The sequence below is a fragment of the Chroicocephalus ridibundus genome, chromosome 3, assembly GCF_963924245.1.
Source record: "Chroicocephalus ridibundus chromosome 3, bChrRid1.1, whole genome shotgun sequence".
Classification (NCBI taxonomy): domain Eukaryota; kingdom Metazoa; phylum Chordata; class Aves; order Charadriiformes; family Laridae; genus Chroicocephalus; species Chroicocephalus ridibundus.
In genome coordinates this window covers 22,277,501-22,294,002 of record NC_086286.1, presented here as the reverse complement: position 1 = coordinate 22,294,002, position 16,502 = coordinate 22,277,501, and positions in this window count along the sequence as shown.

Below are 16,502 nucleotides of genomic sequence, written 5' to 3'. Positions count from 1 at the left end.
TGACAGTATGTAGGATTTTATCCTGACATCCCCAGGCACGGCACCTCATATCATCTCCCAAAGATAAGACAATAAGAACTTTGAGCAACCTGGTCTAGTGGGAGGTGTCCCTGCCCAAGGCAGGGGGGTTAGAGCTAGGTGATCTTTAAGGCCCCTTCCAACTGTAACCATTCTGTGACTCTATAATAACCCCCCTGACAGAGAACAGTATAATTCCTCGAGCTTTTACCAGAAATATTGTCTGAGAGAACAAACGTGACAGCGCTGTCCCCAGGGAAGCTGACTACTGCTGACTAGACAAAACACGCTTAAAGAAGTCTAAGTATTTGGAGGAGAATTTCAACGTGTTTTCTATGGTTTCCCACAGCACCCGATATTGTCACACTGGGATGATCTTCCAGGAACTGACTATGCTACCTCAAGGGCTACTTTGAAGTGGACAAGGAGCACAAGAGCAGCTCTCACTAGAGCCAGTTGCTAGTCAGCACTCATATGAATGAGTTACAATTTGCCCAGGAGAAACACGTGCTCCATGAGACCTAATTGCAATGGAGATCAGAAGAGAGGGTTTGCCACACCGGGAATGACCATTCCTGCTACTGACACATGGAGACATACATCTCAGTGAGAAAATACATACCCATCATCCGTAGAAGGGTAGGACGGCTTTATCCCAAACACAGAGAGTAGGTAAGAGAGAAGAGAGCAAATAAGTGCTTTTCCATGAGCTGACACATGCATTCACACAGATTCCCAAACAGACTGCCCTGAGCGTTAAAAATAATCCTTTGGATTCCTTAAAAGTTCAAAGAATACCTTACCAAACACATAATTTAAATGAGGAACCAAAGCAGTGCTTTTTTCCTACTTTCTTGTGGTTTTTTTGAGTCTTTGGGGTTCGTATTTTCAAGTTCTTTCCAAAGCCTTGGGACCTCATGATTTAATGAAAGATAAGATTGTCACGTAACATCTTGGCTTCAGAAGCTTGAGTTTTAACAAAACACTACTATTGCCAGGCTAAGGAAGGGATTGTAATAGTTGGCCTCTCTCAAATTTGGTACAAACACCACCTGTTGAGTGATTAGCAGATGCCTCAGACATGAATTTGGGCAGCATTCCTTTGCTATGAAGTCTCTTCCATGCCACTATGAATAAGGAGAGACCATCAACTTCAACTTATAATCGTCTGGTTTCTGTCATTTTTTGTCGCAACTTTACCGCCAGCACTGTCATCTCAAATTTGGCTGAAATTATAGATTTTTGTCAAATAAGCTTTCACAGCATGTTAGAAGAGCCAACACATTCTTCTTACTTTAAAGCAAAAATTCCAGAGGAAACAGTTGTTTTGAAACAAATAGAGACCTCTGCAGTGGTTTCAGCTGAAGCACTGGAGAACTTGGAGGTTGAACTGATTATAGACAAAAGCAAAACCCACTTCAACACCATGTTGAAAAGTAAACACCAGGGGGGTGGCGGGGGAAGAAAAGAGCAAAAGAAAAAGTTAACAGCATTCTAATTTTTCCCTGTTGTCTCAATTTAAAGATTTTTATAAATAACACATTTTTTAAAGATTCGCTTTTCTGTACTCACTTCTAAGTTTTAAGTCTCCAGAAAGTTTTCTGCCATACTACAGAGTTGTTCTTTGTGCTGAAGTAGTGGTTCAACAGTATCTAGCCCTGACATATTTTTTTGAAGTAGACTTAAAAGTGTCATTATCCTCATTCCATAGGTGAGGAAATAGCTTATGTAAATTGCTGAAGGTCACTAACCAGTCAACAGGGCAGGCTCAAGGCTCTCTCTCCCCTCCACCACACTTTACGGTAACAGGAATTAAAGAAAATTTCCAAGTGAAAAATGCTATTTTTCCTTTCAAGTCCTTTCCTTAATACCTGACCCAGAGACCACCAATTCTGTGCTCTGAAACATCTGAGAAAAGGGAGAGGGATCTAAATTGAATTAGCTAGCAGGAGCTCATACTAGTACAAGAGTGAAAGAAATCATTACAAACACACTTTCCTTCTGCAAGTGCAGGTGCTGAGCGTCTACTTGATTTTTTTTTTTTTTTTTTGCTTGATGTAGTTGGGTATGTGTCAACCCATAAACATCCAGGCAGCCCTGCGCATCTTTGCTGAGCAGAAATTTCCTGACACCAGTTTTCCCCTACCCCTATTTTTCAGCAGGGCTACAAAAAAAACAGAGAGAGGGAATGCTCTGCTCCCTGCCTTGACCAGAGTTAAAAAGGATCTCACCCAGGGGATTCTCCTGCCGCAATGTGCCCATTTATCTTCAGGATTAACGTAACAGGCAACATTAAGTTCACGGAGATCTGACACCACATCTACTTTGCAGACTCTTCCTCTTCCACTCATCAGCTTTCCAGCTCAATGGAAGACAGGGGTGAGAGGCAATGAGGAGAAGGTTGCTGCTGCCAACGATGCTACCAGCCCCCACGTGAATACTGTGTTCTCCCAACAGCTTGGGCTTCTTTGCCAATTAGTTATTCTTCAAAGGAATTAGGATTTTGCTCTTCTTTCTCTAGGCTTTTGAACCAGAATGCTCCCTCACCCTTTCTAACAGCATTTGGAGGAGCCCACACTATTTACGCAGCAGAGCTCACTGGCATGAGGAGGCCATGCTGGTGTATATATCTACCTAGCATATCACCCCCCTCCATGCAAAGCAAGCTACGGAATTCAAACGGGTTCAACTGTCTCTTAAAGGAAAATTATTTCCAGCAAAAAGCCTGCTAAACATCAAACATTTTAACCTGCCAGCCAGGTTTCGTGCAGAATCTTTGCAAATACAGTTTTACGCGCCATCAGGTATTGACTGCTCATCGGAATAAAAAAAAATAAAAATCACAGCTACCAAGAGTCAGCTTTTAGCATCCACACAACACCACTGCTGGTGATCCTATCATCACAAAAACCTTCCATGTTTAAGACATCCCAAAGCAGAATGCTGGAAACTCAGATCAGAGAATTTCATAAAAATTAGACTGACCAAATTTGGCAAAACTTTTGCAGCTTTTTCTAGGCAAAACACTATTCCCTTCAGCAGGATATAGGGATGCTCAGAGTGCAAAATGACTCTAAGATTTCACAGCTTTTAACTCAAGAGGATGCCCCCAAAATGTTCTACTCTTATTCTCTACATAAACCAGGCCAGTACTTCCTGCAGTAGTCTCTATCCATGCTTCAATACAGCAGGTTTTATGTTGTTTTTTGTTGGACTCTGCCTAGGGTTTTTATACCTAACATACTCAGGTGACACCCAAAAAGGTCATTCAATCTGCAGCCATCATTGCTGCAGAGGAAGGAAGGGACACTCCTGCGCTCCACTGCAGCAGGGACCCAAGTGAAGGCAACCTTTGATGTTCACGATCTCTTCACTGGGAACGCCCTCAGGAAAACACATGGCACCTTACTTGGAAAAGAGGGGACTGGTGGCTCATGCCAAGATGTGTTTTGTAATTTATATACACTGACCTACACATTTCAGGAACTGGATTTGCGTTCCCCAGTACAAGACATACACATACTAGAGGCACTCCAGCTAGGAGCCACTGAAATGATTAAGGGACTGGAACATCTGTCCTATGGGAAGAGGCTGAGACAGCTTGGGTTGCTTAGCCGTGGGAAGGCTCCGAGGGATCTTATCCATGTGTATAAACATCCGGTGAGGGTGGGGGAGGGAGTAAAGAACATGGAGCCAAGGTTCTTCTCAGGAGAGCCCAGTGACAGGACAAGAGGCAATGGACACAATGTGAAATACAGAAAATTCCATTTCAACATAAACCCCCCTATTATTACTGTGACAGTGGTTAAACAGTGAAACGGGGTGCCCAGAAATCTGAGCCATCTCTGTCCTTGGAGATATTAAAAAACCCACTGTACACGGTCCTGAGCAACCTGCTGTAGCTGACCTTGCTTTGAGTAGGGTGGGTTGGACTAGACAATCTCCAGAGACTCCTTCCCACCTCAACCATTCTGCAAACTCTGACTTTTTAACCTTTGTAACTTGAAATAAGTAATTAATTATTAGCAATCCTGACTGTTAGCACACACAAGAGTCACAAAGGACAAATGCTGGTTTATTTAGATCAAAAAACCCCTTTCAGCCACCTGGATAAAACCCCTCAGCTGACCTATGAAGATCTGCCCCGCATCAGGAACTAGGGATGAAGACTTACCTTAGCCTCTCCTAGGACCAAAGCAAGCTGTCTCCTTCCATAGGAAAGCCATAACTTGTGGCCCTTGACATCAGGGCACGGAGGTGGGAATTGTGACTCTAGTCCAGGGCAGGCAAAAAGTACAAGGACATCAGGAGTTCAGTGGGTAACAGGAAGAGTAGGACGCAGTAGCCTGAAATTCAGTGACACCCTGTGCTCTGAAAGCCATCTAGCCCACCCTGAAGTCTGGACTACCCGCACCTCCAATGCTTTAACACCCCAGCAACTAAATTAAACACAGCTCAAGAAAAATAGTCTATCGTATGTCATACTGTGGGAACACCTTGAGATGAAATTTCTTCTGTGAGGTGTTTTTTTAGGATTCCCCCTCCCTCAAAATTGAGCCTAAAAAAGCCTCATTTAAGAAGGAAAGTTGTCCTGTTTTCACTTTTGTTTTCCCCTCAAACATGTCTGTATTTGCAGTGCTGGCAAAACCAGGTTACGGTATCCAACAAAGCAAGTCGGAATTTAAGGTGCACGTGCCTTGCCCTGATGAAGGTAATTATTAGGTCAGCCCAAGAAAAATTGATGAACCTAACAGAACACTCCCAAACAGATCAACGGTCTTCATATAAATTTTGGTCCTGGCTCCTATAAAACCATTACTATTCCCTAGTATTGTAATTTACAGCCAGATGATGCACTGAATCATATTTTAATTTATCTGGAAGATATAAACAAACATTCTTGGGTGGAAATTAATACATGATCTTTGGCTACCTCTTGTGGTATAAAAATCCAAAGAGAGGAATTAGGTTTTAAAAAACATAAAAGAAAATCATTGCTCAAATGATGACCTTGTCAAATCCTTCCTAGGAGAAAACTAGTTCTTAGTTTTTTGTGTGTAAGAAGCCTAGGAGATCCTGCTGTAAAAATGCACGATAGGGTACAAGCAGGGTGAATATTTCTGTAAGTATGTGCCATGGATGGCATCTGTTTTCAAGAACTGTTCAAAAAGAGTGCAAAGAAATAGTGCATTTTTATGACGGTAATCTTTCTTATCTGTAGACTCTTCTGAAAGAAAACAACACGGTTACATCCCCTAGACTTACGCCAATTTTCTGTGGACCCCAAATTAATATTTTGCCTATGCGACTGAAAAAAACCAACACATGCATTACATAAAAGTGCTCCTTCCATTTTTAAAGCCAACAGAGGGAAACAAAAGATACAAAGCTAAAGTGACCCAGGAGACTTTTTTCCCTTGTCTTTCAGGACAGTTCAAAAAGAACTAGTGTCAAGAAATAGCCTGCCTTCATACACAAGAAAATGAAGGGCAAATAAAGAATTATAAATAAAAGCCTCACCTTTTCCATTTTCCTAATGTCCACTGTTCTGCAAGGCATTTTGTGCTATTGCATGATTTTATGTTTAGAGAGAAATCTGCGAAGCATTGCTATTCACATAACCTAAGGAGAAAAAACCCAGGGAACTGATACGAGCCTCTGCTATGCAACAAGAGCTCTCCCACATAAAAATCAGACTCAACAGCTACGAGTAACTTCAAGTATAGTAAAGGTATAAGATATACAGTTATGGAGAAGAGAATCATATATGCAGCTGGCACGCTGAGAGAACATCTGTACACTTATTGTACCACAGTTCATCAACTGTTGATTTCAGCAAGTACCATATGCAAAGCAGAAATGGGAAGAGTGTGAACATGAAACAGCATTTCCTCAGGTATAAAGAATCAGATGGTAGATTCATGGTCTGAGTTAAACAAGAAAAGCAAAGAGATTCTCAAAATGAGACAAAAGGTCTATCTAGCCTCCAACTGCAGTAAATCAGTGTGGCCCCAACTAGGCTCATGGCTCTTGTTAGTTCTGGTCTACACTGCATCACATTAACCAGGTGAGAAAAATACACCTCAGTTAAATAGTTTCTTTTCTGCACGACCAACTCAATACCGGGGAGACACTTCTTCTTGCTGAGAATTTAGCATTCTCTAGAAGTCAATAAAATGTTCTTATCCGTATTGCCAAAGGCATGGCTTGTAGGAACATCATCCTATCAAGACAAGAGATCCCAGTAAAAGTCCAGTTTTGCCTGTAAAACTATGCCTGCATTAGATGGTCTATCAGTCCAGAATCATCCTGTGCTGTAACTCTGAGCATCACAGACCCACATCCATGGGGTAAAATCCACTGTTAAGTAAAAGGTAGGAGAAAGAGCTGTGCCACAGAAATAACTATTAATATATAAAATGAATTAAGGTAGAACACAAGAAACAAATGAAAACAAGAGGAAATAGTTCAGATGAAAACACCAGAGAGAAAACAGAGCAACATTTACTGGCCCTCAAAGCAGGGGCAGGAGAGGGCATCATAAAAGGTAATACTACCTACGAGTTTATTTTGTGTCCAGTATTAACTACACCATGCCAGAGCCCCAGAGCAGCTGTGAAGGTCACTGGCAGAACTACTGTGATAAGACAAAGGTAATAGGAGATAAGCAATGCAAACACCACAGCAAAGGAAATTAAATACTCTGATGGACAACAAGGAACCAGCGGGACATGACTCTGGTGAGACCCCACCTGGAATACTGTGTCCAGCTCTGGGGCCACCAACATAAGAAGGACATGGACCTGCTGGAGCAGGTCCAGAGGAGGCCACGAAGCTGATCAGAGGCATGTAGTGATAGGACAAGGGGGAAAGATTTTAAACTGAAAGAGGGGGAGGTTTAGATTGGATATTAGGAAGAAATTCTTGACTGTGAGGGCGGTGAGACACTGGCCCAGGATGCCCAGAGAAGCTGTGGCTGCCCCATCCCTGGAGGTGTTCAAGGCCAGGCTGGATGGGGCTTTGAGCAACCTGGTCTGGTGGGAGGTGTCCCTGCCCACGGCAGGGGGTTGGAACTAGATGGTCTTCAAGGTCCCTTCCAACCCAAACCATTCAATGATTCTATGACTCTCAGATAACCAAGAGCAGGCAAGCAAAGGAGATCTCTGCATGAGATTTTTCAAGAAAGTAAAGTGGAAGTGAGGGGGCTCTCATAAGGAGGAGCAGACCAGAAGAGTACAAAAGCGTAGCTATGTCTAAGTTTTCCTTTTTTACACCAGCACCCTGCAGAAATAAGCATGCTAATCTCTCGATGGCCAGCACTCACATTCATATAGGTACAGACAGAGAAATAAGATTTCACCACCAACTCAAAAAGCCATTATAAAATTTGCAGAGGAAATTGCAAACCCAAAATGGAAGCCAGCTGAGACCACAGCCTGCAGGGTCATGTATCATTAGCGCCAAGTGAACCAAGTCCAAATGTCCAGCTTACTGTTCAAGAGGAAACAAAAGCACTACTATATATGTGGGCAAAGTATCATCTTTTTCTAATCAAACCTGTCTTAGGCCTGGGTTCAGAAAAGCACTCAAGCATGTACTTAAGGCTCTCTTTATTCAGAAAACTGCTCAAAACACTCATTTACCTGTAAGCACTTGCTAACGGCTGTGAATAACAGTGAAAACCGTAACTAAAAAAAAAAAAAAAAAATGTGACAAGATGCGATTGTCCAATGTTGCTTTATCTCTCTGCTAGGAATACTGTGGTACAAACAACGAATAATACAAGGCTGTTCGCAGAGTAAGATGGCCACAGACACAATATCCTTAGTTGCCAAAAATATATAATCAGCACATCAGCATATTCTTGGGTTTATTTATGGTATTGCCACAGACCCGGTAAAAAACTAATTAGAGCAGTTCCAGGTTTGAGCCCATTCTCAGCCATACAACTTTCAAAAGGAATCTTTTGCAAGAGCCTAAAGTGAAAGTTATGACCCCATTTAGCGCCATTCACTAATGGCAGTAAACATGACACAGTTTTCACACCACAGCTCAGCCCTGATGCCTGCTTGCAGTACATTAATAATCCTGTCGTAGCTGTCAAGGGGACGCAACACTTGCTCTTCTGATGACGCTCTGTCCCTGTCTCCATGCAAATAATTTGTCTTTCATCACCAGCAGAATTGTTTTCTGCCATTGCTGTTTGACTTGGTGACTTTTGATCTCTGGCCTAATATTCTATTCGTCCTTATCAAAAAAACTCACAAATCTGAATAATAAGCTAGAAAGTTGCTGGCTAACAAATCTGAAAGGTTGCAAAGGCAAACTGTCACTAATTTTATTGTGTGATTAATACAATTTGACTTACATCTTGAGGAGGCTACGCTACCTCCCTGGGAAATACCCTTATGCACCAGTTATTCTTAGGTGTTATTTCTGATTAATTATGCTCTCGCTCCATTAGAAAACTGATGGCCAACTTTGCATCTGTCTCTTTGCTTTGTGTCTTACAAAGACAGCGGCTATAAAAAATTCATAGGGAATGAATGAATAGATGGTCAGTGTGTCCGAGCTGGTGCGGCAGCTCAGGTTTGCTACCCTGGGAGTATGTGCTGTGTATAAAAATGAAGGTCACAAAGGCCTCAATTGATACAGCACCTAATCTTCCCAGGTAGAGGTGCAGTTTTCCACCCACAAAACCGCATCTACAGTTTAACGCAGTAGAATTATTAACAGTTCCATAAAAAAATACCAGATGCATCCTCGGTTTTATGAATGCAAATAGCCCTATTGGAGCCAAAGGGAATACTCACATGTGTTTAAGTTAGATACATGCATAAGCAAAGGCAGGATCAGAGCCCCGGCTATAAATATTTATGCCTGCAGTACAACACGGCCTCAAAAATGCATTCACAAAACAGAGTATAATGCAAGATCCTGACAATACAGGTTACTCCACAGAATTTCAATGGGAGGCTCTTCTTTCTTGGGTCCCTTTGAAAACCCCAGCCTCTATTATTTTAATAAAGCCACCACTGTCATTTCAGCAACCTTGGCCAATAGCACCCAAAAGAAGTCAAAGGAAAGGAAAATATAGTTTAAAAAGATATCATTTGTTACTACCAATGTCAAAATATCTTCAAATTATGTTTTTGCTTTTTTATTAATTATTAAAAAGGGTACTAAGAGGATTTGACTTTAGAGCCCTAACATACATCTTCAACTAAGATGAGCACAAATCAGGCAAACTCCCACCTCTCTCTTCCTTAGAGATTTAAAATTAGATTTGGGTGACTAACGCAGATAAAAATATTCATTCGCTTCAGCCATACAATCTGGTTTCTTGGCACAAACGTTTGCAGAAAACAAATGTCAAGGCAAATGCCGTTATTTACTTTGGAAGAATATTTCTATACATCCAATCACAGAATAGAAACGACAGCAGGTGACTTATGCGGCCAGTCAGAAATAATATCACTCACATTTGAAACAGTCAATTCACAGAGGAAGAACATTTGGGAAAAATTTTATCAGATCCATTTGAACTGAGAATACATAAAATAGAAACCAGAAAAGTACTGAAGGAGAAGAAAAGATGGAGTTAGTCAAAACAAATACCTCTCTCTGAACCCAAGCTGATAAAAGGCTTTTTCACGTCAGTTCAAAGGATTTTGGGTCAGGCCCCTCCAGCTCACTTCAGTTTTCAAGGCTCACAGGAACTTGGGGACACCATCCTGCAAGCAATTCTCAGGCGCTTGGACTGTTACAGCATTGCAGGATCAAGTCCTGTAGAGCATCAAATACAAGTTGTAATTAAAATAATTTACATGCTGCTAGCAAGTCAGCTAAAGCAAGCACATCAGGTTCCCAGCATGGATTTCAATTTGCTTCAAAATTACTCAAGGATAGGAGCTCATATTTTTCAACATCATCCTAGTTAGCCTAGGAAAAATGCAAGACCCAACTGACAGCTATTTGATTGGAAGAAGGTGGGGGTGACTATTACTTGGTAGGTATTTATCTTTACTCACTGCCTGGATTCATCATGAAAGCAAACATCCGTGCTGTGCATACGCTGCCAACAAACCCATCATCAGCTGGAAAAGAAACAGGCTGGGTTGCCTTTCCCATGTGGAAGTATGCATGATGCTCCACAAGCAGAGCAGCTTGGTAATTCAGGGCAGGATCCAACCTAACGGGAGTCAATCCTGACACATGAATCCTCTTTGCACTCCTCAAGCAACCCAGTCCTGGATGGAGCTGTGGTCCGCTGGCTTCTCTCTTCACCTTGATGCCGTTTCCTCACAAGCCACAATTGCTTAGCCAGCCTTAAAATCCAGTTAGTTGCCCTTTCCAAAAGGAGCCACCTAGTTGAATCTTTTGCCTATTGAAATACTGAGATTAACTCCAGTGGATGCTGGAGCAAGCACCTATTCCTCTACCTTTATCCTCATAAGGGACAGACGGTGTAGGTGGAGGGAGTTTTGTGAAAATGATCTAGCATGTCAGAAATCCCATTTCTCCCTGTATGAGTAAAGCACCTCAGAGAAAATCAGCTTATGTTGAAAAAGACCCCAAAGAACACAATCAATATGACCTCAGCATTTTCTAATAGCCATGCATATTACCTACAAAATTAAAATATATTTCCTATTAGCATATCTGGTTCAAGCGTTTATAAACCATCTTCAGCCATCTCAACCAATTCTTGTTTTAAGGAGAGATGGAGACAATTTGGTTTTCTTTTCTTCCTTGGGAGCTGCACACTTGCTGAAATATCTACATGATTTTTTTTTTTATTTTGTCCATTGTGGAAATTGATATTTTAAGGCCATAAGGAATTCCACTCCAAAACACATCCTTGCTAACCTTACAGAGCAGGTGGGTGGATGTTCAGGTCAACTCCTATCCATGCAAGCCAACTACTTTAAGTCCCCAAAAGCTAAGTCGTGGCATCTGTAACTGCAAACATTGAAGGAGTTACTCTATCCAGGAGTCCAGCCACCAGAGGCAACTGTGCCCACCACACAGTCAGTACACTGGAGCATGTCTGATGGCATCTCAAACTCCAGCACAGAGCCTGGAGTCTCCTCTTACAAGGACAACAGTTAAATTTTAGTATTGAAACCCAACACTGACTTGCAGAGACCAAAATTCTAGCTTTCAAGATCTTTTTCTGGAGCCTGTGCTCCTGGATATTTCTAAACAGGCCACACAAGTCTTGATGGATGTCACAGCTCATCTGCTAAGACAATTCCTCTGTTTCTCACATCAGTAAGGTAAAAGTTTCTGTTTAAAATTTTGCAGCAGAGTGGATGGAATATTGAGTTTCATTTGTGCTGTATAGCTTTCCTAGCTGACATGTCATTTAATTATTGCATTTCTGAGAAAGCAAACATTTATATGTTGTCTAGAACATAATAAGAATATTGCTTAAAAAATGCTAATTCATAGGATGGCATCTGAAACCAGCAGATCGTGAGTGAAAGTTATTAGCCTAGATTCAGGGCAGACTTTAGGTGGAATAACGTGTGTTCTCGATCTCCTCGGATTGTATAGTCAGGAGGGAGATATCTGGCTAGATGGGATTTTGCACATCTGTCAGCTACATCAGAGATCCAAATGCAAAAGCCAGCATGTAAGACCATTATGCGGATTTGTGACCCTCTCCTGAGGATTTGGGGTCCATAAACCAATGAATGGATTACAAAGAAACATAGTTATAGTATTTTCATCTGTGACAGATACTGCTGCAACTCCAGAGCGGCTCACAGTATTTAAAGAAAAACCGTACCCGTTCTCCTCACACAGGCCCTACAAAAATGCAAAAGGCAAGCACTGCTCGGCATGAAGAAAGTGGAAAATCTATGTTAAAATTTGTTTAGCATCTGACTTGAAAACTCCAGATTTCTATGCTCAGAACCAGCACAGTATGGGAGGTTTTTCCTCTTTCATATTTGTTCTGTGTATGAATCCATGTAGAAGAGACATTGGTTGCACACCCTGAACCACATGATAGACACATGCAAAGAAGTTCACCAGCTGGACCAGAGTTCCTGTTAACCCAGAATCAGATGACATTTAACGAGTAAACGCCACAACCCTGTTCGTGGACATTTCCTATCAATCCATACCATACCCAAACTCTACTTCAAATATCTTACCATGAGAACTGCTGAGCTTCAGTTCTATTTGGATGCTTTCAAGGAAAAACCCAGGTAATACCAAGAGCAGATGAAACGGAACCACTACAGAGTAGCATTTCAAAATGCTCATCCCCAAATTCAGCAAATATGCCACTTTTACCTAGGGGAAAGATGGGAAATTAAAATCCTAGGGGAATTTAAAATACCAAGCAGTGCTCAAATTGCAAGGGAACAAATATCCTGGGCTGCGTCAAAATCAGCATGGCCAGCAGGTCCAGGGAAGTGATCCTGCCGCTCTACTCTGCTCTTGTGAGACCCCACCTGCAGTGCTGAGTCCAGCTCTGGAGAACTTCTGCTATGAGGACAGGCTGAGAGAGCTGGCATTGTTAAGTCTGCCTTTGAGCAACCTGGTCTGGTGGGAGGTGTCCCTGCCCATGGCAGGGGGGTTGGAACTAGATGATCTAGTTGGTCCCTTCCAACCCAAACCATTGTATGATTCTAAGTGTGAAACATTCAAGTTTTGGTTGACAGGAGATAATAAAAAAGCTAAAACTGGTATAAAGAGGGGAGTGAGATGACAGCATTCCCCAGTTCACGCAAACCTGGTCACACTCACGCGGGTATGTGCATTGGTGGCCAGCTTTCCTCCCAAAGGCCAGCCTCAAATCTCCCCAGTGCTTTGTACACCATTGTCTCGCTTTTAGTATTCTCTGCACTTTGGAGAAGGAGCTGCTAAGCATCCTGTCTTCTCTTGGCTTCTCCAACATGGTAACCGTTAATTCAGTTCTGGAAAATAAATACTGGAAAATCACATTCTCCCCACTGATCACCATTCTTCTCTTTGCAAGTCTATGCTTTTTACAGTCACAAAGGTGATATTCTGATCAACCTGCACACTTTGGAGTGCTTTCCTTGCGCTGATTTTCCCTTTCAAGCCTAATGGCACACGCAGGCTTCTAATGAAGCACAAGGCAAAGCAGACAAACAGCAGGGCACTGGAGATCTCTCCGGGTTTTACTCACCAGAGTGTCAAACACATCCCTGTACGTGTACTTTACACTTGAAAACCTAGGAAAGCAACACATGAACTTACATATTTAGCCACACACTGTAAAAATCTTTACTGGACCCACTGTACTACTATTCTGTGCACATCCTCAGTCAGAGGGTTCTTTGTTTCTGTGCTTCAGGGGGGCGGCACCATTAGAAGGAGTCCTATTTGTTTCCTTCAGACCTTGTTTGAAAAAGCAGTTGTTTTAAGTTGAAGCTAGGATTGACATTATTCGCACCATGACAAGACATTATCTGTTTCGGTTTTTTTCTTGAGTTCACCTGTTTATATTTAATAAAAATGCTCTTTTGTAACTCATGATGGGCTAGAGAATCCCCAAACTGTTCAAAATACTTTAAAGTTCTTTTGGGACATAGCCAGATACTTAATATTGTATTACATTTTATAGTTGTCACTTAATCAAGCTATTTAATATTATAGTACATTTTAAAACTGTCACTTAATCACATTTTCTTGACCCTTTTATGTGAATTAAAGATCACTGTAGATAAAAAATGGCATGCTTTAGTTTAAATAGATTCAGTATGTCCAGTTTGACAGTTACTTCTGAGACATTAAAAGAATTTTCTGTGATTAATGTGACCCCCACACGTTACGTAGTATAATGTTCCATTTCTTCAACCATTAGAGGAAACAGCATTAGACAGAAGGAGCCAAAACTTATCCAACTGTATGTAAAGCTGAGAAAGCCTAAAGATAATGTACAGCTATGCATGGTGTACTATGAGACCGAGTTAAACCAACTGAGTATTTTCTGTTTCCTTACAACTCAAGTCAGGAAAAAAAATAATGTTCAGTAATAACACAGTAAGCCCACATTCCACAACAAAAGAAAGCATTTACTGCAGCCTGCTCTGAAAGGAATAAATGCACTTTCTGCCATGACAGGTGAGCAGGGCTATCTGTGCTTAGTATAAATGATTGATAGCCACACATTCTAATTTTGGAAGGAATCTTACATACACATTTACTCACAAAAGCAAAAAAGTACATAAGACACGTCCATCTTCAGAACCATTTATAATGGCAATCATCATCATTTTATGCCGTTGATCCAGAACTGCGTCATTGAAAGATTTTATGCTTTTAAGTCATACATAGTAAATTACCTTCTCTTATGGGCATGTTTAAAACTACTGCCTTTTTTGTAACCTTGGTCCTCAGGTCCTATTTAATTCATTGAACTCTAATCGTTCTTCCTTTGTATCTTAATCTCAAAATCAGATGTACCATGTTTATTAACAGCTGTGACTATAAGTGCTGGCCATTCTTAGAGCATTCTGTGTGCTTTTCTTGACAGTTTAATTAGAATAAATACTCTTTTTAATCCATGAAGTAGGACATAGAACAATAACATTGATCTTTGATTTGACAGCAAATTTGTTTGATAACAGAACAGGATTTAGTGTAATCAAATCAGCGACAGTAATTTATTTTGGATAGTCAATTAAAAATAGTGTGTATACAGTACCTCTGCAAACAATGAACAGTGGGCTAACATAATCAAGACACTAAAAGAGCCTGCACAGAAATCAGGATGTTGATGGAGGAGAAGAATAGTTCAAAATTATTTACAAGAGCTGCCAATGAGATGCATATGGGTATAAAAGTGTCTCTCTCCAAAAATGTGGGCACACTGGGACAAGAAGCCAATTAACAGGGTCTACTCAACAGAACTGCTGTCTCCTCCCACTCATTTACTCCAGAAGGACATTTTGTTAACCTAAATTTTGCACACAGGACAGTGTTTACCTTCTCCTGCGAGAAATGAACCAGGTTTCGCCCTGGACTACCAGCAGCATGGGAAGAAGAAACCTACCTCTTCATCGAAAAGCAGGCACCACCTCAACTAGTTCCCGCTGCCCCTTCCTACCTGCCGCGCTGGCACTGCCACAGCATCTGACAGCAGCAAAGCCCCAGCACGTTGGGCTACTGCTTACCTATGCCCTACTCCAGTGATATTGAATATAGCATCTAAAAAGCAAGCTGCAATCGTGAAGAGCAGCAGAAAACTAGATACACAGTTTTTCCCTCCATCCAAAAGAAATTATAGCCATCTAGACTAATTGAAGACCTCAGCAAACACAAGCTGCAGAACCTTCAAATGAATACACCTTGTTGTTGTACAGGGATGTCGTGGGTATCAACTCACTGGTCTCGTACAGTGCTTGAACATAAGCACAGAAGCAAACAGGACAGGTATTGTTACTACCAGTAGGTAAATGGATATTCTCCGTTTCCCTTCATCCGTTCTTTCCCTTCCTGTTTATCATCAGCATTTTTGGATCTTTTCTTCAATTAGATTGTAAGCTCCCTGGGACATAAACCAGGTCATTATTGTGTCTTCAAAAAGGGATCATCACAAGGGGCCAAAACTGTGTCAATGCTGCTTGGAGCCTTTGGGCACAATATTACTAAATTGCCCTTCAACTGCAACCCAAAATTATAGGCATGCTGCGTGCAGGATTTTGTAAGCCATTGTTTTGCAACGTGGAAATATGCAAGTGAACATGATACTTGAACAACATAATTCATTTTCCATTCATGAGCCACAATGGGTATCTCATGGCACTGTTTGCTCTTCAGTTTCAAATGTGAACTTGCATACAAAGTCAAGCAAATGAGCTTTCCTTCACGTTGTTTTATTAAGCTCTTGGACTCCACTCTAAGCCCTAGAAGAAAGAATTACAATTGCTGTTGTCTCACAAAAGCAGTGAAATTCCCAAAGAACTGAAGAACTCGTCCCTAGATTGTGTATGAAAAGGGCCGTAAGCTCCCTGCACGACCTCTTGCTATGTCCTCTGCTGCTTTTCTTATCACTCCTCATGCCAGCACTGCATTTGTGTTCAAAAGCGAAAATTAAGTTCTACAGCCGCATCCAGTAAAACCCCTCATCTTGACTTTTGGAGAACATCCTTAATGACCTTATTGGTCTAAAAAATTTAAAGATACCTTGGTTTTAATTTCTCTTTAGCTTTTCACTCAAATATCCCATGTATGACATTATTATAATTCTTCTACTGGCTTTATTCTTGCCAACTCCTCTCCTATTCTTTTGTTCTTGGGCTAATCTTTCCTTTTGTATTAATGAAGTCCTTTGAAGTATGTCTTCAAATCTTCAACTAGATTCCTTTGTGGCTTCCCCCACCACCACCACCTGATAGGGTCTTTTATCATGAAAATTATTAGTACTTCCCCTGCTTCTGGCATTGTACCGTCAGCTCTAAAATGTTCTATTTTTATTTCTGATCTTAAGCTGCTTTCTC